The 25,282-nt window shown below is 44.1% G+C and overlaps 1 long non-coding RNA gene across 4 annotated transcripts in view; it reads left to right on the top strand.

Annotated features, from left to right (window-relative positions):
- Positions 1-25,282, top strand: part of LOC137217934 (uncharacterized) — a 905,482-nt gene that overhangs the window by 341,277 nt on the left and 538,923 nt on the right. The window contains exon 7 of one of the 4 annotated variants that reach the window (XR_010940328.1): positions 16,579-16,680. The exons of the other annotated variants lie outside the window; for them this stretch is intronic. This is a non-coding gene — a long non-coding RNA (uncharacterized lncRNA). Of the gene's footprint in view, positions 1-16,578; positions 16,681-25,282 lie in introns of those variants that run through there. 4 annotated transcript variants of the gene reach the window in all.

Genomic DNA, 25,282 nt, shown 5'->3' with positions numbered 1-25,282 from the left:
CTTGTACCGGAAACGAGGTTCTTGTAAACAGAGCCGTCCCAAACTTTGGGGTGGCTGTGTCTTTTTAATTTTAATTTCCCTAAGCTATAGGACCATAAGTGCAAGTGCCCTAGGCTGTGTTGCTTTGTTTTTTAGATGTTTCAGGAAACACCATACACTTCTCCAGAGTGGCTGTTGGCAATTTACATCCCGCCCATCAGCATAAGAAGGCTCCCAGTTATCCATGGCCTGTCCTGCCTTTCTGGATTTTACACTTTTTTCAGATGGCCCTTTTGACCGGGGGGTAGTGCGACTTCATTGTAGTGCAGATTTCCTTTGCAAGCTTGCTTGGTTGGCCAAAAAGGGCGTATGCGTTTTTTCCTGAATATATTCAGGAAAAAACGCATATGCCCTTTTTGGCCAAGTGCATCACTGTGGACGTTCTGCCTCTTTTCCTATGCTTTACATGCAATTCCAGTCTACCTCCTGAAATCGGTTTCCTGCAATTCTGCCCCGCTTTCAAGTCCTCTTGGCAGCCTTACTTCAATATATTTTTGGACGATAGCTGTCATTTAGAACTCTGCAGGTGTGTGAATTACAGGGCCCCTGAGCTCCTTTCTTCAACTCGCTTTCTTGTGAGCTGGCCGCAACACCGCAGGATTGCTTCAGGCCCTCGTGTGGTTCCGGCATGGCTCGCTGAGCCTTTGGTTAATTCCTCTTCTTGGTGGGAAATGAGAGTTAAATTTACCCGGGCAGACACCTCCAGCTAGTCTCTCATTGGTTCTCCCTATTCCTGTTCATTTTCCGCAGAAATTGCAAACTGGGCCAAACAGGAGGTTAAAGGCACTGACTCTCCAAGTGGGGAGAGTGTTAGTAAAGCGTCTGGAATGTTGCACCCGAGTACCAGGGGACGAAAACTGAGACATATTTGAACACGTTTCCCGATCACACGGTGGATCATACTCTGGGTTCCACATGCATGTTTTAGCTGAAGGAAGAATCCCTTAAACCTGGAGAGTTGAGACCCATGGAATGGGTACCATGCAATATGACTTCAAAGGGTCTTCATTTGCTCACCGAACCTCACCAATCCTATCACTGCTGCATTTATGCCGCTGTACACACGCTTGATTCTCTTTCGGAGACATATAAATCCATAGGTTTTAAGATTCTTACAAGTCAGGTATATTCTTAGGCCTTTAATATGGGGTGTTGAGTCCACTTCGTTGAGCAAGCAGTAGCTCTTGTCTATTACATATTTGGCTTATGGATAGGTATCTGTGCTAATTTCAATCTCTGGTTTTATGCAGCACCCCAACTCACCTTTCCCCTTAAGCAAGCATAAGTTGGTTTTCTACATTTGAGACCCTATTCTGTTTTGTAATTCAGTTCCTGTGTAGCCAAGTTTACATTCCGTGTATTAGTGATATCTTATGATGTTTCTTTTTCTGTGTGACTTATTTCACTTAGAATCATCGTACCTGAATCCACTCATTATGCTGCTACTGGCCTGATGACATAGATTTCATTGCTGAGTGATATTGCATTGTACGTAAGTACCACAACTTCTTTATCCATTTTTCGCTTTCTGCGATATTGAACTTGTACCATAAACGAGGTTCTTGTAAACAGAGCCGTCCCAAACTTTGGGGTGGTTGTGTCTTTTTGATTTTAATTTCCCTAATCTATAGGACCATAAGTGGAAGTGCCCTAGGCTCTGTTGCTTTGTTTTTTAGATGTTTCAGGAAACACCATACACTTCTCCAGAGTGGCTGTTGGCAATTTACATCCCGCCCATCAGCATAACAAGGCTCCCAGTTCTCCATGGCCTGTCCTGCCTTTCTGGATTTTACACTTTTTTCAGATGGCCCTTTTGACCGGGGGGCAGTGAGACTTCATTGTAGTGCAGATTTCCTTTGCAAGCTTGCTTGGTTGGCCAAAAAGGGCGTATGCGTTTTTTCCTGAATATATTCAGGAAAAAACACATGCGCCCTTTTTGGCCAAGTGCATCATTGTGGACGTTCTGCCTCTTTTCCTATGCTTTACATGCAATTCCAGTCTACCTCCGGAAATCGGTTTCCTGCAATTCTGCCCCGCTTTCAAGTCCTCTTGGCACCCTTACTTCAATATATTTTTGGACGATAGCTGTCATTTAGAACTCTGCAGGTGTGTGAATTACAGGGCCCCTGAGCTCCTTTCTTCAACTCGCTTTCTTGTGAGCTGGCCGCAACACCGCAGGATTGCTTCAGGCCCTAGTGTGGTTCCGGCATGGCTCGCTGAGCCTTTGGTTAATTCCTCTTCTTGGTGGGAAATGAGAGTTAAATTTACCCGTCCAGACACCTCCAGCTAGTCTCTCATTGGTTCTCCCTATTCCTGTTCATTTTCCGCAGAAATTGCAAACTGGGCCAAACAGGAGGTTAAAGGCACTGACTCTCCAAGTGGGGAGAGTGTTAGTAAAGCGTCTGGAATGTTGCACCCGAGTACCAGGGGACGAAAAGTGAGACACATTTGAACACGTTTCACGATCACACGGTGGATCATACTCTGGGTTCCACATGCATGTTTTAGCTGAAGGAAGAATCCCTTAAACCTGGAGAGTTGAGAACTATGGAATGGGTACCATGCAATATGACTTCAAAGGGTCTGCATTTGCTCACCGAACCTCACCAATCCTATCACTGCTGCGTTTATGCCGCTGTACACATGCTTGATTCTCTTTCGGAGACATATAAATCCATAGGTTTTAAGATTCTTACTAGTCAGGTATATTCTTAGGCGTTTAATATGGGGTGTTGAGTCCACTTCGTTGAGCAAGCAGTAGCTCTTGTCTATTACATATTTGGCTTATGGAAAGGTATCTGTGCTAATTTCAATCTCTGGTTTTATGCAGCACCCCAACTCACCTTTCCCCTTAAGCAAGCATAAGTTGGTTTTCTACATTTGAGACCCTATTCTGTTTTGTAATTCAGTTCCTGTGTAGCCAAGTTTACATTCCGTGTATTAGTGATATCTTATGATGTTTCTTTTTTTGTGTGACGTATTTCACTTAGAATCATCGTACCTGAATCCACTCATTATGCTGCTATGAGCCTGATGAAAGAGATTTCATTGCTGAGTGATATTGCATTGTACGTTAGTACCACAACTTCTTTATCCATTTTTCGCTTTCTGCGATATTGAACTTGTACCGGAAACGAGGTTCTTGTAAACAGAGCCGTCCCAAACTTTGGGGTGGCTGTGTCTTTTTAATTTTAATTTCCCTAAGCTATAGGACCATAAGTGCAAGTGCCCTAGGCTGTGTTGCTTTGTTTTTTAGATGTTTCAGGAAACACCATACACTTCTCCAGAGTGGCTGTTGGCAATTTACATCCCGCCCATCAGCATAACAAGGCTCCCAGTTCTCCATGGCCTGTCCTGCCTTTCTGGATTTTACACTTTTTTCAGATGGCCCTTTTGACCGGGGGGCAGTGAGACTTCATTGTAGTGCAGATTTCCTTTGCAAGCTTGCTTGGTTGGCCAAAAAGGGCGTATGCGTTTTTTCCTGAATATATTCAGGAAAAAACGCATACGCCCTTTTTGGCCAAGTGCATCATTGTGGACGTTCTGCCTCTTTTCCTATGCTTTACATGCAATTCCAGTCTACCTCCTGAAATCGGTTTCCTGCAATTCTGCCCCGCTTTCAAGTCCTCTTGGCAACCTTACTTCAATATATTTTTGGACGATAGCTGTCATTTAGAACTCTGCAGGTGTGTGAATTACAGGGCCCCTGAGCTCCTTTCTTCAACTCGCTTTCTTGTGAGCTGGCCGCAACACCGCAGGATTGCTTCAGGCCCTAGTGTGGTTCCGGCATGGCTCGCTGAGCCTTTGGTTAATTCCTCTTCTTGGTGGGAAATGAGAGTTAAATTTACCCGGGCAGACACCTCCAGCTAGTCTCTCATTGGTTCTCCCTATTCCTGTTCATTTTCCGCAGAAATTGCAAACTGGGCCAAACAGGAGGTTAAAGGCACTGACTCACCAAGTGGGGAGAGTGTTAGTAAAGCGTCTGGAATGTTGCACCCGAGTACCAGGGGACGAAAACTGAGACACATTTGAACACGTTTCCCGATCACACGGTGGATCATCCTCTGGGTTCCACATGCATGTTTTAGCTGAAGGAAGAATCCCTTAAACCTGGAGAGTTGAGACCCATGGAATGGTACCATGCAATATGACTTCAAAGGGTCTGCATGTGCTCACCGAACCTCACCAATCGTATCACTGTTGCGTTTATACCGCTGTACACACGCTTGATTCTCTTTCGGAGACATATAAATCCATAGGTTTTAAGATTCTTACTAGTCAAGTATATTCTTAGGCGTTTAATATGGGGTGTTGAGTCCACTTCGTTGAGCAAGCAGTAGCTCTTGTCTATTACATATTTGGCTTATGGAAAGGTATCTGTGCTAATTTCAATCTCTGGTTTTATGCAGCACCCCAACTCACCTTTCCCCTTAAGCAAGCATAAGTTGGTTTTCTACATTTGAGACCCTATTCTGTTTTGTAATTCAGTTCCTGTGTAGGCAAGTTTACATTCCGTGTATTAGTGATATCTTATGATGTTTCTTTTTCTGTGTGACTTATTTCACTTAGAATCATCGTACCTGAATCCACTCATTATGCTGCTACTGGCCTGATGACACAGATTTCATTGCTGAGTGATATTGCATTGTACGTAAGTACCACAACTTCTTTATCCATTTTTCGCTTTCTGCGATATTGAACTTGTACCATAAACGAGGTTCTTGTAAACAGAGCCGTCCCAAACTTTGGGGTGGTTGTGTCTTTTTGATTTTAATTTCCCTAATCTATAGGACCATAAGTGGAAGTGCCCTAGGCTCTGTTGCTTTGTTTTTTAGATGTTTCAGGAAACACCATACACTTCTCCAGAGTGGCTGTTGGCAATTTACATCCCGCCCATCAGCATAACAAGGCTCCCAGTTCTCCATGGCCTGTCCTGCCTTTCTGGATTTTACACTTTTTTCAGATGGCCCTTTTGACCGGGGGGCAGTGAGACTTCATTGTAGTGCAGATTTCCTTTGCAAGCTTGCTTGGTTGGCCAAAAAGGGCGTATGCGTTTTTTCCTGAATATATTCAGGAAAAAACGCATACGCCCTTTTTGGCCAAGTGCATCATTGTGGACGTTCTGCCTCTTTTCCTATGCTTTACATGCAATTCCAGTCTACCTCCTGAAATCGGTTTCCTGCAATTCTGCCCCGCTTTCAAGTCCTCTTGGCAGCCTTACTTCAATATATTTTTGGACGATAGCTGTCATTTACAACTCTGCAGGTGTGTGAATTACAGGGCCCCTGAGCTCCTTTCTTCAACTCGCTTTCTTGTGAGCTGGCCGCAACACCGCAGGATTGCTTCAGGCCCTAGTGTGGTTCCGGCATGGCTCGCTGAGCCTTTGGTTAATTCCTCTTCTTGGTGGGAAATGAGAGTTAAATTTACCCGTCCAGACACCTCCAGCTAGTCTCTCATTGGTTCTCCCTATTCCTGTTCATTTTCCGCAGAAATTGCAAACTGGGCCAAACAGGAGGTTAAAGGCACTGACTCTCCAAGTGGGGAGAGTGTTAGTAAAGCGTCTGGAATGTTGCACCCGAGTACCAGGGGACGAAATGTGAGACACATTTGAACACGTTTCACGATCACACGGTGGATCATACTCTGGGTTCCACATGCATGTTTTAGCTGAAGGAAGAATCCCTTAAACCTGGAGAGTTGAGACCCATGGAATGGTACCATGCAATATGACTTCAAAGGGTCTGCATGTGCTCACCGAACCTCACCAATCGTATCACTGTTGCGTTTATACCGCTGTACACACGCTTGATTCTCTTTCGGAGACATATAAATCCATAGGTTTTAAGATTCTTACTAGTCAAGTATATTCTTAGGCGTTTAATATGGGGTGTTGAGTCCACTTCGTTGAGCAAGCAGTAGCTCTTGTCTATTACATATTTGGCTTATGGAAAGGTATCTGTGCTAATTTCAATCTCTGGTTTTATGCAGCACCCCAACTCACCTTTCCCCTTAAGCAAGCATAAGTTGGTTTTCTACATTTGAGACCCTATTCTGTTTTGTAATTCAGTTCCTGTGTAGGCAAGTTTACATTCCGTGTATTAGTGATATCTTATGATGTTTCTTTTTCTGTGTGACTTATTTCACTTAGAATCATCGTACCTGAATCCACTCATTATGCTGCTACTGGCCTGATGACACAGATTTCATTGCTGAGTGATATTGCATTGTACGTAAGTACCACAACTTCTTTATCCATTTTTCGCTTTCTGCGATATTGAACTTGTACCATAAACGAGGTTCTTGTAAACAGAGCCGTCCCAAACTTTGGGGTGGTTGTGTCTTTTTGATTTTAATTTCCCTAATCTATAGGACCATAAGTGGAAGTGCCCTAGGCTCTGTTGCTTTGTTTTTTAGATGTTTCAGGAAACACCATACACTTCTCCAGAGTGGCTGTTGGCAATTTACATCCCGCCCATCAGCATAACAAGGCTCCCAGTTCTCCATGGCCTGTCCTGCCTTTCTGGATTTTACACTTTTTTCAGATGGCCCTTTTGACCGGGGGGCAGTGAGACTTCATTGTAGTGCAGATTTCCTTTGCAAGCTTGCTTGGTTGGCCAAAAAGGGCGTATGCGTTTTTTCCTGAATATATTCAGGAAAAAACGCATACGCCCTTTTTGGCCAAGTGCATCATTGTGGACGTTCTGCCTCTTTTCCTATGCTTTACATGCAATTCCAGTCTACCTCCTGAAATCGGTTTCCTGCAATTCTGCCCCGCTTTCAAGTCCTCTTGGCAGCCTTACTTCAATATATTTTTGGACGATAGCTGTCATTTACAACTCTGCAGGTGTGTGAATTACAGGGCCCCTGAGCTCCTTTCTTCAACTCGCTTTCTTGTGAGCTGGCCGCAACACCGCAGGATTGCTTCAGGCCCTAGTGTGGTTCCGGCATGGCTCGCTGAGCCTTTGGTTAATTCCTCTTCTTGGTGGGAAATGAGAGTTAAATTTACCCGTCCAGACACCTCCAGCTAGTCTCTCATTGGTTCTCCCTATTCCTGTTCATTTTCCGCAGAAATTGCAAACTGGGCCAAACAGGAGGTTAAAGGCACTGACTCTCCAAGTGGGGAGAGTGTTAGTAAAGCGTCTGGAATGTTGCACCCGAGTACCAGGGGACGAAATGTGAGACACATTTGAACACGTTTCACGATCACACGGTGGATCATACTCTGGGTTCCACATGCATGTTTTAGCTGAAGGAAGAATCCCTTAAACCTGGAGAGTTGAGAACCATGGAATGGGTACCATGCAATATGACTTCAAAGGGTCTGCATTTGCTCACCGAACCTCACCAATCCTATCACTGCTGCGTTTATGCCGCTGTACACATGCTTGATTCTCTTTCGGAGACATATAAATCCATAGGTTTTAAGATTCTTACTAGTCAGGTATATTCTTAGGCGTTTAATATGGGGTGTTGAGTCCACTTCGTTGAGCAAGCAGTAGCTCTTGTCTATTACATATTTGGCTTATGGAAAGGTATCTGTGCTAATTTCAATCTCTGGTTTTATGCAGCACCCCAACTCACCTTTCCCCTTAAGCAAGCATAAGTTGGTTTTCTACATTTGAGACCCTATTCTGTTTTGTAATTCAGTTCCTGTGTAGCCAAGTTTACATTACGTGTATTAGTGATATCTTATGATGTTTCTTTTTTTGTGTGACGTATTTCACTTAGAATCATTGTACCTGAATCCACTCATTATGCTGCTATGAGCCTGATAAAAGAGATTTCATTGCTGAGTGATATTGCATTGTACGTAAGTACCACAACTTCTTTATCCATTTTTCGCTTTCTGCGATATTGAACTTGTACCGGAAACGAGGTTCTTGTAAACAGAGCCGTCCCAAACTTTGGGGTGGCTGTGTCTTTTTAATTTTAATTTCCCTAAGCTATAGGACCATAAGTGCAAGTGCCCTAGGCTGTGTTGCTTTGTTTTTTAGATGTTTCAGGAAACACCATACACTTCTCCAGAGTGGCTGTTGGCAATTTACATCCCGCCCATCAGCATAAGAAGGCTCCCAGTTCTCCATGGCCTGTCCTGCCTTTCTGGATTTTACACTTTTTTCAGATGGCCCTTTTGACCGGGGGGTAGTGAGACTTCATTGTAGTGCAGATTTCATTTGCAAGCTTGCTTGGTTGGCCAAAAAGGGCGTATGCGTTTTTTCCTGAATATATTCAGGAAAAAACGCATACGCCCTTTTTGGCCAAGTGCATCATTGTGGACGTTCTGCCTCTTTTCCTATGCTTTACATGCAATTCCAGTCTACCTCCTGAAATCGGTTTCCTGCAATTCTGCCCCGCTTTCAAGTCCTCTTGGCAGCCTTACTTCAATATATTTTTGGACGATAGCTGTCATTTAGAACTCTGCAGGTGTGTGAATTACAGGGCCCCTGAGCTCCTTTCTTCAACTCGCTTTCTTGTGAGCTGGCCGCAACACCGCAGGATTGCTTCAGGCCCTCGTGTGGTTCCGGCATGGCTCGCTGAGCCTTTGGTTAATTCCTCTTCTTGGTGGGAAATGAGAGTTAAATTTACCCGGGCAGACACCTCCAGCTAGTCTCTCATTGGTTCTCCCTATTCCTGTTCATTTTCCGCAGAAATTGCAAACTGGGCCAAACAGGAGGTTAAAGGCACTGACTCTCCAAGTGGGGAGAGTGTTAGTAAAGCGTCTGGAATGTTGCACCCGAGTACCAGGGGACGAAAACTGAGACATATTTGAACACGTTTCCCGATCACACGGTGGATCATACTCTGGGTTCCACATGCATGTTTTAGCTGAAGGAAGAATCCCTTAAACCTGGAGAGTTGAGACCCATGGAATGGGTACCATGCAATATGACTTCAAAGGGTCTGCATTTGCTCACCGAACCTCACCAATCCTATCACTGCTGCGTTTATGCCGCTGTACACACGCTTGATTCTCTTTCGGAGACATATAAATCCATAGGTTTTAAGATTCTTACTAGTCAGGTATATTCTTAGGCGTTTAATATGGGGTGTTGAGTCCACTTCGTTGAGCAAGCAGTAGCTCTTGTCTATTACATATTTGGCTTATGGATAGGTATCTGTGCTAATTTCAATCTCTGGTTTTATGCAGCACCCCAACTCACCTTTCCCCTTAAGCAAGCATAAGTTGGTTTTCTACATTTGAGACCCTATTCTGTTTTGTAATTCAGTTCCTGTGTAGCCAAGTTTACATTCCGTGTATTAGTGATATCTTATGATGTTTCTTTTTCTGTGTGACATATTTCACTTAGAATCATCGTACCTGAATCCACTCATTATTCTGCTATGGGCCTGATGACATAGATTTCATTGCTGAGTGATATTGCATTGTACGTTAGTACCACAAATTCTTCCTCCATTTTTCGCTTTCTGCGATATTGAACTTGTACCGTAAACGAGGTTCTTGTAAACAGAGCCGTCCCAAACTTTGGGGTGGCTGTGTCTTTTTGATTTTAATTTCCCTAAGCTATAGGACCATAAGTGGAAGTGCCCTAGGCTCTGTTGCTTTGTTTTTTAGATGTTTCAGGAAACACCATACACTTCTCCAGAGTGGCTGTTGGCAATTTACATCACGCCCATCAGCATAACAAGGCTCCCAGTTCTCCATGGCCTGTCCTGCCTTTCTGGATTTTACACTTTTTTCAGATGGCCCTTTTGACCGGGGGGCAGTGAGACTTCATTGTAGTGCAGATTTCCTTTGCAAGCTTGCTTGGTTGGCCAAAAAGGGCGTATGCGTTTTTTCCTGAATATACTCAGGAAAAAACGCATACGCCCTTTTTGGCCAAGTGCATCATTGTGGACGTTCTGCCTCTTTTCCTATGCTTTACATGCAATTCCAGTCTACCTCCTGAAATCGGTTTCCTGCAATTCTGCCCCGCTTTCAAGTCCTCTTGGCAACCTTACTTCAATATATTTTTGGACGATAGCTGTCATTTAGAACTCTGCAGGTGTGTGAATTACAGGGCCCCTGAGCTCCTTTCTTCAACTCGCTTTCTTGTGAGCTGGCCGCAACACCGCAGGATTGCTTCAGGCCCTAGTGTGGTTCCGGCATGGCTCGCTGAGCCTTTGGTTAATTCCTCTTCTTGGTGGGAAATGAGAGTTAAATTTACCCGTCCAGACACCTCCAGCTAGTCTCTCATTGGTTCTCCCTATTCCTGTTCATTTTCCGCAGAAATTGCAAACTGGGCCAAACAGGAGGTTAAAGGCACTGACTCACCAAGTGGGGAGAGTGTTAGTAAAGCGTCTGGAATGTTGCACCCGAGTACCAGGGGACGAAAACTGAGACACATTTGAACACGTTTCCCGATCACACGGTGGATCATCCTCTGGGTTCCACATGCATGTTTTAGCTGAAGGAAGAATCCCTTAAACCTGGAGAGTTGAGACCCATGGAATGGGTACCATGCAATATGACTTCAAAGGGTCTGCATGTGCTCACCGAACCTCACCAATCGTATCAGTGTTGCGTTTATACCGCTGTACACACGCTTGATTCTCTTTCGGAGACATATAAATCCATAGGTTTTAAGATTCTTACTAGTCAGGTATATTCTTAGGCGTTTAATATGGGGTGTTGAGTCCACTTCGTTGAGCAAGCAGTAGCTCTTGTCTATTACATATTTGGCTTATGGAAAGGTATCTGTGCTAATTTCAATCTCTGGTTTTATGCAGCACCCCAACTCACCTTTCCCCTTAAGCAAGCATAAGTTGGTTTTCTACATTTGAGACCCTATTCTGTTTTGTAATTCAGTTCCTGTGTAGCCAAGTTTACATTCCGTGTATTAGTGATATCTTATGATGTTTCTTTTTCTGTGTGACTTATTTCACTTAGAATCATCGTACCTGAATCCACTTATTATGCTGCTACTGGCCTGATGACATAGATTTCATTGCTGCCTGATATTGCATTGTACGTAAGTACCACAACTTCTTTATCCATTTTTTGCTTTCTGCGATATTGAACTTGTACCGTAAACGAGGTTCTTGTAAACAGAGCTGTCCCAAACTTTGGGGTGGCTGTGTCTTTATTTTAATTTCCCTAAGCTATAGGACCATAAGTGGAAGTGCCCTAGGCTCTGTTGCTTTGTTTTTTAGATGTTTCAGGAAACACCATACACTTCTCCAGAGTGGCTGTTGGCAATTTACATCACGCCCATCAGCATAACAAGGCTCCCAGTTCTCCATGGCCTGTCCTGCCTTTCTGGATTTTACACTTTTTTCAGATGGCCCTTTTGACCGGGGGGCAGTGAGACTTCATTGTAGTGCAGATTTCCTTTGCAAGCTTGCTTGGTTGGCCAAAAAGGGCATATGCGTTTTTTCCTGAATATATTCAGGAAAAAACGCATACGCCCTTTTTGGCCAAGTGCATCATTGTGGACGTTCTGCCTCTTTTCCTATGCTTTACATGTAATTCCAGTCTACCTCCTGAAATCGGTTTCCTGCAATTCTGCCCCGCTTTCAAGTCCTCTTGGCAGCCTTACTTCAATATATTTTTGGACGATAGCTGTCATTTACAACTCTGCAGGTGTGTGAATTACAGGGCCCCTGAGCTCCTTTCTTCAACTCGCTTTCTTGTGAGCTGGCCGCAACACCGCAGGATTGCTTCAGGCCCTAGTGTGGTTCCGGCATGGCTCGCTGAGCCTTTGGTTAATTCCTCTTCTTGGTGGGAAATGAGAGTTAAATTTACCCGGGCAGACACCTCCAGCTAGTCTCTCATTGGTTCTCCCTATTCCTGTTCATTTTCCGCAGAAATTGCAAACTGGGCCAAACAGGAGGTTAAAGGCACTGACTCTCCAAGTGGGGAGAGTGTTAGTAAAGCGTCTGGAATGTTGCACCCGAGTACCAGGGGACGAAAACTGAGACACATTTGAACACGTTTCCCGATCACACGGTGGATCATCCTCTGGGTTCCACATGCATGTTTTAGCTGAAGGAAGAATCCCTTAAACCTGGAGAGTTGAGAACCATGGAATGGGTACCATGCAATACGACTTCAAAGGGTCTGTATTTGCTCACCGAACCTCACCAATCCTTTCACTGCTGCGTTTATGCCGCTGTACACACGCTTGATTCTCTTTCGGAGACATATAAATCCATAGGTTTTAAGATTCTTACTAGTCAGGTATATTCTTAGGCGTTTAATATGGGGTGTTGAGTCCACTTCGTTGAGCAAGCAGTAGCTCTTGTCTATTACATATTTGGCTTATGGAAAGGTATCTGTGCTAATTTCAATCTCTGGTTTTATGCAGCACCCCAACTCACCTTTCCCCTTAAGCAAGCATAAGTTGGTTTTCTACATTTGAGACCCTATTCTGTTTTGTAATTCAGTTCCTGTGTAGCCAAGTTTACATTCCGTGTATTAGTGATATCTTATGATGTTTCTTTTTCTGTGTGACTTATTTCACTTAGAATCATCGTACCTGAATCCACTTATTATGCTGCTACTGGCCTGATGACATAGATTTCATTGCTGCCTGATATTGCATTGTACGTAAGTACCACAACTTCTTTATCCATTTTTTGCTTTCTGCGATATTGAACTTGTACCGTAAACGAGGTTCTTGTAAACAGAGCTGTCCCAAACTTTGGGGTGGCTGTGTCTTTATTTTAATTTCCCTAAGCTATAGGACCATAAGTGGAAGTGCCCTAGGCTCTGTTGCTTTGTTTTTTAGATGTTTCAGGAAACACCATACACTTCTCCAGAGTGGCTGTTGGCAATTTACATCACGCCCATCAGCATAACAAGGCTCCCAGTTCTCCATGGCCTGTCCTGCCTTTCTGGATTTTACACTTTTTTCAGATGGCCCTTTTGACCGGGGGGCAGTGAGACTTCATTGTAGTGCAGATTTCCTTTGCAAGCTTGCTTGGTTGGCCAAAAAGGGCATATGCGTTTTTTCCTGAATATATTCAGGAAAAAACGCATACGCCCTTTTTGGCCAAGTGCATCATTGTGGACGTTCTGCCTCTTTTCCTATGCTTTACATGTAATTCCAGTCTACCTCCTGAAATCGGTTTCCTGCAATTCTGCCCCGCTTTCAAGTCCTCTTGGCAGCCTTACTTCAATATATTTTTGGACGATAGCTGTCATTTACAACTCTGCAGGTGTGTGAATTACAGGGCCCCTGAGCTCCTTTCTTCAACTCGCTTTCTTGTGAGCTGGCCGCAACACCGCAGGATTGCTTCAGGCCCTAGTGTGGTTCCGGCATGGCTCGCTGAGCCTTTGGTTAATTCCTCTTCTTGGTGGGAAATGAGAGTTAAATTTACCCGGGCAGACACCTCCAGCTAGTCTCTCATTGGTTCTCCCTATTCCTGTTCATTTTCCGCAGAAATTGCAAACTGGGCCAAACAGGAGGTTAAAGGCACTGACTCTCCAAGTGGGGAGAGTGTTAGTAAAGCGTCTGGAATGTTGCACCCGAGTACCAGGGGACGAAAACTGAGACACATTTGAACACGTTTCCCGATCACACGGTGGATCATCCTCTGGGTTCCACATGCATGTTTTAGCTGAAGGAAGAATCCCTTAAACCTGGAGAGTTGAGAACCATGGAATGGGTACCATGCAATACGACTTCAAAGGGTCTGTATTTGCTCACCGAACCTCACCAATCCTTTCACTGCTGCGTTTATGCCGCTGTACACACGCTTGATTCTCTTTCGGAGACATATAAATCCATAGGTTTTAAGATTCTTACTAGTCAGGTATATTCTTAGGCGTTTAATATGGGGTGTTGAGTCCACTTCGTTGAGCAAGCAGTAGCTCTTGTCTATTACATATTTGGCTTATGGAAAGGTATCTGTGCTAATTTCAATCTCTGGTTTTATGCAGCACCCCAACTCACCTTTCCCCTTAAGCAAGCATAAGTTGGTTTTCTACATTTGAGACCCTATTCTGTTTTGTAATTCAGTTCCTGTGTAGCCAAGTTTACATTCCGTGTATTAGTGATATCTTATGATGTTTCTTTTTCTGTGTGACTTATTTCACTTAGAATCATCGTACCTGAATCCACTTATTATGCTGCTACTGGCCTGATGACATAGATTTCATTGCTGCCTGATATTGCATTGTACGTAAGTACCACAACTTCTTTATCCATTTTTTGCTTTCTGCGATATTGAACTTGTACCGTAAACGAGGTTCTTGTAAACAGAGCTGTCCCAAACTTTGGGGTGGCTGTGTCTTTATTTTAATTTCCCTAAGCTATAGGACCATAAGTGGAAGTGCCCTAGGCTCTGTTGCTTTGTTTTTTAGATGTTTCAGGAAACACCATACACTTCTCCAGAGTGGCTGTTGGCAATTTACATCACGCCCATCAGCATAACAAGGCTCCCAGTTCTCCATGGCCTGTCCTGCCTTTCTGGATTTTACACTTTTTTCAGATGGCCCTTTTGACCGGGGGGCAGTGAGACTTCATTGTAGTGCAGATTTCCTTTGCAAGCTTGCTTGGTTGGCCAAAAAGTGCGTAAGCGTTTTTTCCTGAATATATTCAGGAAAAAACGCATACGCCCTTTTTGGCCAAGTGCATCATTGTGGACGTTCTGCCTCTTTTCCTATGCTTTACATGTAATTCCAGTCTACCTCCTGAAATCGGTTTCCTGCAATTCTGCCCCGCTTTCAAGTCCTCTTGGCAGCCTTACTTCAATATATTTTTGGACGATAGCTGTCATTTACAACTCTGCAGGTGTGTGAATTACAGGGCCCCTGAGCTCCTTTCTTCAACTCGCTTTCTTGTGAGCTGGCCGCAACACCGCAGGATTGCTTCAGGCCCTAGTGTGGTTCCGGCATGGCTCGCTGAGCCTTTGGTTAATTCCTCTTCTTGGTGGGAAATGAGAGTTAAATTTACCCGGGCAGACACCTCCAGCTAGTCTCTCATTGGTTCTCCCTATTCCTGTTCATTTTCCGCAGAAATTGCAAACTGGGCCAAACAGGAGGTTAAAGGCACTGACTCTCCAAGTGGGGAGAGTGTTAGTAAAGCGTCTGGAATGTTGCACCCGAGTACCAGGGGACGAAAACTGAGACACATTTGAACACGTTTCCCGATCACACGGTGGATCATCCTCTGGGTTCCACATGCATGTTTTAGCTGAAGGAAGAATCCCTTAAACCTGGAGAGTTGAGAACCATGGAATGGGTACCATGCAATACGACTTCAAAGGGTCTGTATTTGCTCACCGAACCTCACCAATCCTTTCACTGCTGCGTTTATGCCGCTGTACACACGCTTGATTCTCTTTCGGAGACATATAAATCCATAGGTTTTAAGATTCTTACTAGTCAGGTATATTCTTAGGCGTTTAATTTGGGGTGTTGAGTCCACTTCGTTGAGCAAGGAGTAGCTCTTGTGTATTACATATTTGTCTTATGGAAAGGTATCTGTGCTAATTTCAATCTCTGGTTTTATGCAGCACCCCAACTCACCTTTCCCCTTAAGCAAGCATAAGTTGGTTTTCTACATTTGAGACCCTATTCTGTTTTGTAATTCAGTTCCTGTGTAGCCAAGTTTACATTCCGTGTATTAGTGATATCTTATGATGTTTCTTTTTCTTTGTGACTTATTTCACTTAGAATCATCGTACCTGAATCCACTCATTATGCTGCTACTGGCCTGATGACATAGATTTCATTGCTGAGTGATATTGCATTGTATGTAAGTACCACAACTTCTTTATCCATTTTTCGCTTTCTGCGATATTGAACTTGTACCGTAAACGAGGTTCTTGTAAAGAGAGCCGTCCCAAACATTGGGGTGGCTGTGTCTTTTTGATTTTAATTTCCCTAAGCTATAGGACCATAAGTGGAAGTGCCCTAGGCTCTGTTGCTTTGTTTTTTACATGTTTCAGGAAACACCATACACTTCTCCAGAGTGGCTGTTGGCAATTTGCATCACGCCCCTCAGCATAACAAGGCTCCCAGTTCTCCATGGTCTGTCCTGCCTTTCTGGATTTTACACTTTTTTCAGATGGCCCTTTTGACCGGGGGGCAGTGAGACTTCATTGTAGTGCAGATTTCCTTTGCAAGCTTGCTTGGTTGGCCAAAAAGTGCGTATGCGTTTTTTCCTGAATATATTCAGGAAAAAACGCATACGCCCTTTTTGGCCAAGTGCATCATTGTGGACGTTCTGCCTCTTTTCCTATGCTTTACATGCAATTCCAGTCTACCTCCTGAAATCGGTTTCCTGCAATTCTGCCCCGCTTTCAAGTCCTCTTGGCAGCCTTACTTCAATATATTTTTGGACGATAGCTGTCATTTAGAACTCTGCAGGTGTGTGAATTACAGGGCCCCTGAGCTCCTTTCTTCAACTCGCTTTCTTGTGAGCTGGCCGCAACACCGCAGGATTGCTTCAGGCCCTAGTGTGGTTCCGGCATGGCTCGCTGAGCCTTTGGTTGATTCCTCTTCCTGGTGGGAAATGAGAGTTAAATTTGCCCGTCCAGACTCCTCCAGCTAGTCTCTCATTGGTTCTCCCTATTCCTGTTCATTTTCCGCAGAATTTGCAAACTGGGCCAAACAGGAGGTTAAAGGCACTGACTCTCCAAGTGGGGAGAGTGTTAGTAAAGCGTCTGGAATGTTGCACCCGAGTACCAGGGGACGAAAACTGAGACACATTTGAACACGTTTCCCGATCACACGGTGGATCATCCTCTGGGTTCCACATGCATGTTTTAGCTGAAGGAAGAATCCCTTAAACCTGGAGAGTTGAGACCCATGGAATGGGTACCATGCAATATGACTTCAAAGGGTCTGCATGTGCTCACCGAACCTCACCAATCGTATCACTGTTGCGTTTATACCGCTGTACACACGCTTGATTCTCTTTCGGAGACATATAAATCCATAGGTTTTAAGATTCTTACTAGTCAAGTATATTCTTAGGCGTTTAATATGGGGTGTTGAGTCCACTTCGTTGAGCAAGCAGTAGCTCTTGTCTATTACATATTTGGCTTATGGAAAGGTATCTGTGCTAATTTCAATCTCTGGTTTTATGCAGCACCCCAACTCACCTTTCCCCTTAAGCAAGCATAAGTTGGTTTTCTACATTTGAGACCCTATTCTGTTTTGTAATTCAGTTCCTGTGTAGCCAAGTTTACATTCCGTGTATTAGTGATATCTTATGATGTTTCTTTTTCTGTGTGACATATTTCACTTAGAATCATCGTACCTGAATCCACTCATTATGCTGCTATGGGCCTGATGAAAGAGACTTCATTGCTGAGTGATATTGCATTGTACGTTAGTACCACAAATTCTTTATCCATTTTTCGCTTTCTGCGATATTGAACTTGTACCGTAAACGAGGTTCTTGTAAACAGAGCTGTCCCAAACTTTGGGGTGGCTGTGTCTTTTTGATTTTAATTTCCCTAAGCTATAGGACCATAAGTGGAAGTGCCCTAGGCTCTGTTGCTTTGTTTTTTAGATGTTTCAGGAAACACCATACACTTCTCCAGAGTGGCTGTTGGCAATTTACATCACGCCCATCAGCATAACAAGGCTCCCAGTTCTCCATGGCCTGTCCTGCCTTTCTGGATTTTACACTTTTTTCAGATGGCCCTTTTGACCGAGGGGCAGTGAGACTTCATTGTAGTGCAGATTTCCTTTGCAAGCTTGCTTGGTTGGCCAAAAAGGGCGTATGCGTTTTTTCCTGAATATATTCAGGAAAAAACGCATACGCCCTTTTTGGCCAAGTGCATCATTGTGGACGTTCTGCCTCTTTTCCTATGCTTTACATGCAATTCCAGTCTACCTCCTGAAATCGGTTTCCTGCAATTCTGCCCCGCTTTCAAGTCCTCTTGGCAGCCTTACTTCAATATATTTTTGGACGATAGCTGTCATTTAGAACTCTGCAGGTGTGTGAATTACAGGGCCCCTGAGCTCCTTTCTTCAACTCGCTTTCTTGTGAGCTGGCCGCAACACCGCAGGATTGCTTCAGGCCCTAGTGTGGTTCCGGCATGGCTCGCTGAGCCTTTGGTTAATTCCTCTTCTTGGTGGGAAATGAGAGTTAAATTTACCCGTCCAGACACCTCCAGCTAGTCTCTCATTGGTTCTCCCTATTCCTGTTCATTTTCCGCAGAAATTGCAAACTGGGCCAAACAGGAGGTTAAAGGCACTGACTCTCCAAGTGGGGAGAGTGTTAGTAAAGCGTCTGGAATGTTGCACCCGAGTACCAGGGGACGAAAACTGAGACACATTTGAACACGTTTCCCGATCACACGGTGGATCATCCTCTGGGTTCCACATGCATGTTTTAGCTGAAGGAAGAATCCCTTAAACCTGGAGAGTTGAGACCCATGGAATGGGTACCATGCAATATGACTTCAAAGGGTCTGCATGTGCTCACCGAACCTCACCAGTCGTATCACTGTTGCGTTTATACCGCTCTACACACGCTTGATTCTCTTTCGGAGACATATAAATCCATAGGTTTTAAGATTCTTACTAGTCAAGTATATTCTTAGGCGTTTAATATGGGGTGTTGAGTCCACTTCGTTGAGCAAGCAGTAGCTCTTGTCTATTACATATTTGGCTTATGGAAAGGTATCTGTGCTAATTTCAATCTCTGGTTTTATGCAGCACCCCAACTCACCTTTCCCCTTAAGCAAGCATAAGTTGGTTTTCTACATTTGAGACCCTATTCTGTTTTGTAATTCAGTTCCTGTGTAGGCAAGTTTACATTCCGTGTATTAGTGATATCTTATGATGTTTCTTTTTCTGTGTGACTTATTTCACTTAGAATCATCGTACCTGAATCCACTCATTATGCTGCTACTGGCCTGATGACACAGATTTCATTGCTGAGTGATATTGCATTGTACGTAAGTACCACAACTTCTTTATCCATTTTTCGCTTTCTGCGATATTGAACTTGTACCATAAACGAGGTTCTTGTAAACAGAGCCGTCCCAAACTTTGGGGTGGTTGTGTCTTTTTGATTTTAATTTCCCTAATCTATAGGACCATAAGTGGAAGTGCCCTAGGCTCTGTTGCTTTGTTTTTTAGATGTTTCAGGAAACACCATACACTTCTCCAGAGTGGCTGTTGGCAATTTACATCCCGCCCATCAGCATAACAAGGCTCCCAGTTCTCCATGGCCTGTCCTGCCTTTCTGGATTTTACACTTTTTTCAGATGGCCCTTTTGACCGGGGGGCAGTGAGACTTCATTGTAGTGCAGATTTCCTTTGCAAGCTTGCTTGGTTGGCCAAAAAGGGCGTATGCGTTTTTTCCTGAATATATTCCGGAAAAAACGCATACGCCCTTTTTGGCCAAGTGCATCATTGTGGACGTTCTGCCTCTTTTCCTATGCTTTACATGCAATTCCAGTCTACCTCCTGAAATCGGTTTCCTGCAATTCTGCCCCGCTTTCAAGTCCTCTTGGCAGCCTTACTTCAATATATTTTTGGACGATAGCTGTCATTTAGAACTCTGCAGGTGTGTGAATTACAGGGCCCCTGAGCTCCTTTCTTCAACTCGCTTTCTTGTGAGCTGGCCGCAACACCGCAGGATTGCTTCAGGCCCTAGTGTGGTTCCGGCATGGCTCGCTGAGCCTTTGGTTAATTCCTCTTCTTGGTGGGAAATGAGAGTTAAATTTACCCGTCCAGACACCTCCAGCTAGTCTCTCATTGGTTCTCCCTATTCCTGTTCATTTTCCGCAGAAATTGCAAACTGGGCCAAACAGGAGGTTAAAGGCACTGACTCTCCAAGTGGGGAGAGTGTTAGTAAAGCGTCTGGAATGTTGCACCCGAGTACCAGGGGACGAAATGTGAGACACATTTGAACACGTTTCACGATCACACGGTGGATCATACTCTGGGTTCCACATGCATGTTTTAGCTGAAGGAAGAATCCCTTAAACCTGGAGAGTTGAGAACCATGGAATGGGTACCATGCAATATGACTTCAAAGGGTCTGCATTTGCTCACCGAACCTCACCAATCCTATCACTGCTGCGTTTATGCCGCTGTACACATGCTTGATTCTCTTTCGGAGACATATAAATCCATAGGTTTTAAGATTCTTACTAGTCAGGTATATTCTTAGGCGTTTAATATGGGGTGTTGAGTCCACTTCGTTGAGCAAGCAGTAGCTCTTGTCTATTACATATTTGGCTTATGGAAAGGTATCTGTGCTAATTTCAATCTCTGGTTTTATGCAGCACCCCAACTCACCTTTCCCCTTAAGCAAGCATAAGTTGGTTTTCTACATTTGAGACCCTATTCTGTTTTGTAATTCAGTTCCTGTGTAGCCAAGTTTACATTACGTGTATTAGTGATATCTTATGATGTTTCTTTTTTTGTGTGACGTATTTCACTTAGAATCATTGTACCTGAATCCACTCATTATGCTGCTATGAGCCTGATAAAAGAGATTTCATTGCTGAGTGATATTGCATTGTACGTAAGTACCACAACTTCTTTATCCATTTTTCGCTTTCTGCGATATTGAACTTGTACCGGAAACGAGGTTCTTGTAAACAGAGCCGTCCCAAACTTTGGGGTGGCTGTGTCTTTTTAATTTTAATTTCCCTAAGCTATAGGACCATAAGTGCAAGTGCCCTAGGCTGTGTTGCTTTGTTTTTTAGATGTTTCAGGAAACACCATACACTTCTCCAGAGTGGCTGTTGGCAATTTACATCCCGCCCATCAGCATAAGAAGGCTCCCAGTTCTCCATGGCCTGTCCTGCCTTTCTGGATTTTACACTTTTTTCAGATGGCCCTTTTGACCGGGGGGTAGTGAGACTTCATTGTAGTGCAGATTTCCTTTGCAAGCTTGCTTGGTTGGCCAAAAAGGGCGTATGCGTTTTTTCCTGAATATATTCAGGAAAAAACGCATACGCCCTTTTTGGCCAAGTGCATCATTGTGGACGTTCTGCCTCTTTTCCTATGCTTTACATGCAATTCCAGTCTACCTCCTGAAATCGGTTTCCTGCAATTCTGCCCCGCTTTCAAGTCCTCTTGGCAGCCTTACTTCAATATATTTTTGGACGATAGCTGTCATTTAGAACTCTGCAGGTGTGTGAATTACAGGGCCCCTGAGCTCCTTTCTTCAACTCGCTTTCTTGTGAGCTGGCCGCTACACCGCAGGATTGCTTCAGGCCCTCGTGTGGTTCCGGCATGGCTCGCTGAGCCTTTGGTTAATTCCTCTTCTTGGTGGGAAATGAGAGTTAAATTTACCCGGGCAGACACCTCCAGCTAGTCTCTCATTGGTTCTCCCTATTCCTGTTCATTTTCCGCAGAAATTGCAAACTGGGCCAAACAGGAGGTTAAAGGCACTGACTCTCCAAGTGGGGAGAGTGTTAGTAAAGCGTCTGGAATGTTGCACCCGAGTACCAGGGGACGAAAACTGAGACATATTTGAACACGTTTCCCGATCACACGGTGGATCATACTCTGGGTTCCACATGCATGTTTTAGCTGAAGGAAGAATCCCTTAAACCTGGAGAGTTGAGACCCATGGAATGGGTACCATGCAATATGACTTCAAAGGGTCTGCATTTGCTCACCGAACCTCACCAATCCTATCACTGCTGCGTTTATGCCGCTGTACACACGCTTGATTCTCTTTCGGAGACATATAAATCCATAGGTTTTAAGATTCTTACTAGTCAGGTATATTCTTAGGCGTTTAATATGGGGTGTTGAGTCCACTTCGTTGAGCAAGCAGTAGCTCTTGTCTATTACATATTTGGCTTATGGATAGGTATCTGTGTTAATTTCAATCTCTGGTTTTATGCAGCACCCCAACTCACCTTTCCCCTTAAGCAAGCATAAGTTGGTTTTCTACATTTGAGACCCTATTCTGTTTTGTAATTCAGTTCCTGTGTAGCCAAGTTTACATTCCGTGTATTAGTGATATCTTATGATGTTTCTTTTTCTGTGTGACATATTTCACTTAGAATCATCGTACCTGAATCCACTCATTATTCTGCTATGGGCCTGATGACATAGATTTCATTGCTGAGTGATATTGCATTGTACGTTAGTACCACAAATTCTTCATCCATTTTTCGCTTTCTGCGATATTGAACTTGTACCGTAAACGAGGTTCTTGTAAACAGAGCCGTCCCAAACTTTGGGGTGGCTGTGTCTTTTTGATTTTAATTTCCCTAAGCTATAGGACCATAAGTGGAAGTGCCCTAGGCTCTGTTGCTTTGTTTTTTAGATGTTTCAGGAAACACCATACACTTCTCCAGAGTGGCTGTTGGCAATTTACATCACGCCCATCAGCATAACAAGGCTCCCAGTTCTCCATGGCCTGTCCTGCCTTTCTGGATTTTACACTTTTTTCAGATGGCCCTTTTGACCGGGGGGCAGTGAGACTTCATTGTAGTGCAGATTTCCTTTGCAAGCTTGCTTGGTTGGCCAAAAAGGGCGTATGCGTTTTTTCCTGAATATACTCAGGAAAAAACGCATACGCCCTTTTTGGCCAAGTGCATCATTGTGGACGTTCTGCCTCTTTTCCTATGCTTTACATGCAATTCCAGTCTACCTCCTGAAATCGGTTTCCTGCAATTCTGCCCCGCTTTCAAGTCCTCTTGGCAACCTTACTTCAATATATTTTTGGACGATAGCTGTCATTTAGAACTCTGCAGGTGTGTGAGTTACAGGGCCCCTGAGCTCCTTTCTTCAACTCGCTTTCTTGTGAGCTGGCCGCAACACCGCAGGATTGCTTCAGGCCCTAGTGTGGTTCCGGCATGGCTCGCTGAGCCTTTGGTTAATTCCTCTTCTTGGTGGGAAATGAGAGTTAAATTTACCCGTCCAGACACCTCCAGCTAGTCTCTCATTGGTTCTCCCTATTCCTGTTCATTTTCCGCAGAAATTGCAAACTGGGCCAAACAGGAGGTTAAAGGCACTGACTCTCCAAGTGGGGAGAGTGTTAGTAAAGCGTCTGGAATGTTGCACCCGAGTACCAGGGGACGAAAACTGAGACACATTTGAACACGTTTCCCGATCACACGGTGGATCATCCTCTGGGTTCCACATGCATGTTTTAGCTGAAGGAAGAATCCCTTAAACCTGGAGAGTTGAGACCCATGGAATGGGTACCATGCAATATGACTTCAAAGGGTCTGCATGTGCTCACCGAACCTCACCAATCGTATCAGTGTTGCGTTTATACCGCTGTACACACGCTTGATTCTCTTTCGGAGACATATAAATCCATAGGTTTTAAGATTCTTACTAGTCAGGTATATTCTTAGGCGTTTAATATGGGGTGTTGAGTCCACTTCGTTGAGCAAGCAGTAGCTCTTGTCTATTACATATTTGGCTTATGGAAAGGTATCTGTGCTAATTTCAATCTCTGGTTTTATGCAGCACCCCAACTCACCTTTCCCCTTAAGCAAGCATAAGTTGGTTTTCTACATTTGAGACCCTATTCTGTTTTGTAATTCAGTTCCTGTGTAGGCAAGTTTACATTCCGTGTATTAGTGATATCTTATGATGTTTCTTTTTCTGTGTGACTTATTTCACTTAGAATCATCGTACCTGAATCCACTTATTATGCTGCTACTGGCCTGATGACATAGATTTCATTGCTGCCTGATATTGCATTGTACGTAAGTACCACAACTTCTTTATCCATTTTTTGCTTTCTGCGATATTGAACTTGTACCGTAAACGAGGTTCTTGTAAACAGAGCTGTCCCAAACTTTGGGGTGGCTGTGTCTTTATTTTAATTTCCCTAAGCTATAGGACCATAAGTGGAAGTGCCCTAGGCTCTGTTGCTTTGTTTTTTAGATGTTTCAGGAAACACCATACACTTCTCCAGAGTGGCTGTTGGCAATTTACATCACGCCCATCAGCATAACAAGGCTCCCAGTTCTCCATGGCCTGTCCTGCCTTTCTGGATTTTACACTTTTTTCAGATGGCCCTTTTGACCGGGGGGCAGTGAGACTTCATTGTAGTGCAGATTTCCTTTGCAAGCTTGCTTGGTTGGCCAAAAAGTGCGTAAGCGTTTTTTCCTGAATATATTCAGGAAAAAACGCATACGCCCTTTTTGGCCAAGTGCATCATTGTGGACGTTCTGCCTCTTTTCCTATGCTTTACATGTAATTCCAGTCTACCTCCTGAAATCGGTTTCCTGCAATTCTGCCCCGCTTTCAAGTCCTCTTGGCAGCCTTACTTCAATATATTTTTGGACGATAGCTGTCATTTACAACTCTGCAGGTGTGTGAATTACAGGGCCCCTGAGCTCCTTTCTTCAACTCGCTTTCTTGTGAGCTGGCCGCAACACCGCAGGATTGCTTCAGGCCCTAGTGTGGTTCCGGCATGGCTCGCTGAGCCTTTGGTTAATTCCTCTTCTTGGTGGGAAATGAGAGTTAAATTTACCCGGGCAGACACCTCCAGCTAGTCTCTCATTGGTTCTCCCTATTCCTGTTCATTTTCCGCAGAAATTGCAAACTGGGCCAAACAGGAGGTTAAAGGCACTGACTCTCCAAGTGGGGAGAGTGTTAGTAAAGCGTCTGGAATGTTGCACCCGAGTACCAGGGGACGAAAACTGAGACACATTTGAACACGTTTCCCGATCACACGGTGGATCATCCTCTGGGTTCCACATGCATGTTTTAGCTGAAGGAAGAATCCCTTAAACCTGGAGAGTTGAGAACCATGGAATGGGTACCATGCAATACGACTTCAAAGGGTCTGTATTTGCTCACCGAACCTCACCAATCCTTTCACTGCTGCGTTTATGCCGCTGTACACACGCTTGATTCTCTTTCGGAGACATATAAATCCATAGGTTTTAAGATTCTTACTAGTCAGGTATATTCTTAGGCGTTTAATTTGGGGTGTTGAGTCCACTTCGTTGAGCAAGGAGTAGCTCTTGTGTATTACATATTTGTCTTATGGAAAGGTATCTGTGTTAATTTCAATCTCTGGTTTTATGCAGCACCCCAACTCACCTTTCCCCTTAAGCAAGCATAAGTTGGTTTTCTACATTTGAGACCCTATTCTGTTTTGTAATTCAGTTCCTGTGTAGCCAAGTTTACCTTCCGTGTATTAGTGATATCTTATGATGTTTCTTTTTCTGTGTGACTTATTTCACTTAGAATCATCGTACCTGAATCCACTCATTATGCTGCTACGGGCCTGATGACATAGATTTAATTGCTGAGTGATATTGCATTGTACGTAAGGACCACAACTTCTTTATCCATTTTTCGCTTTCTGCGATATTGAACTTGTACCGTAAACGA

Source organism: Pseudorca crassidens (genome assembly GCF_039906515.1).
Source record: "Pseudorca crassidens isolate mPseCra1 chromosome 1 unlocalized genomic scaffold, mPseCra1.hap1 SUPER_1_unloc_2, whole genome shotgun sequence".
In the NCBI taxonomy this organism is placed as follows: domain Eukaryota; kingdom Metazoa; phylum Chordata; class Mammalia; order Artiodactyla; family Delphinidae; genus Pseudorca; species Pseudorca crassidens.
This window is presented reverse-complemented; position numbering and strand designations above follow the sequence as displayed.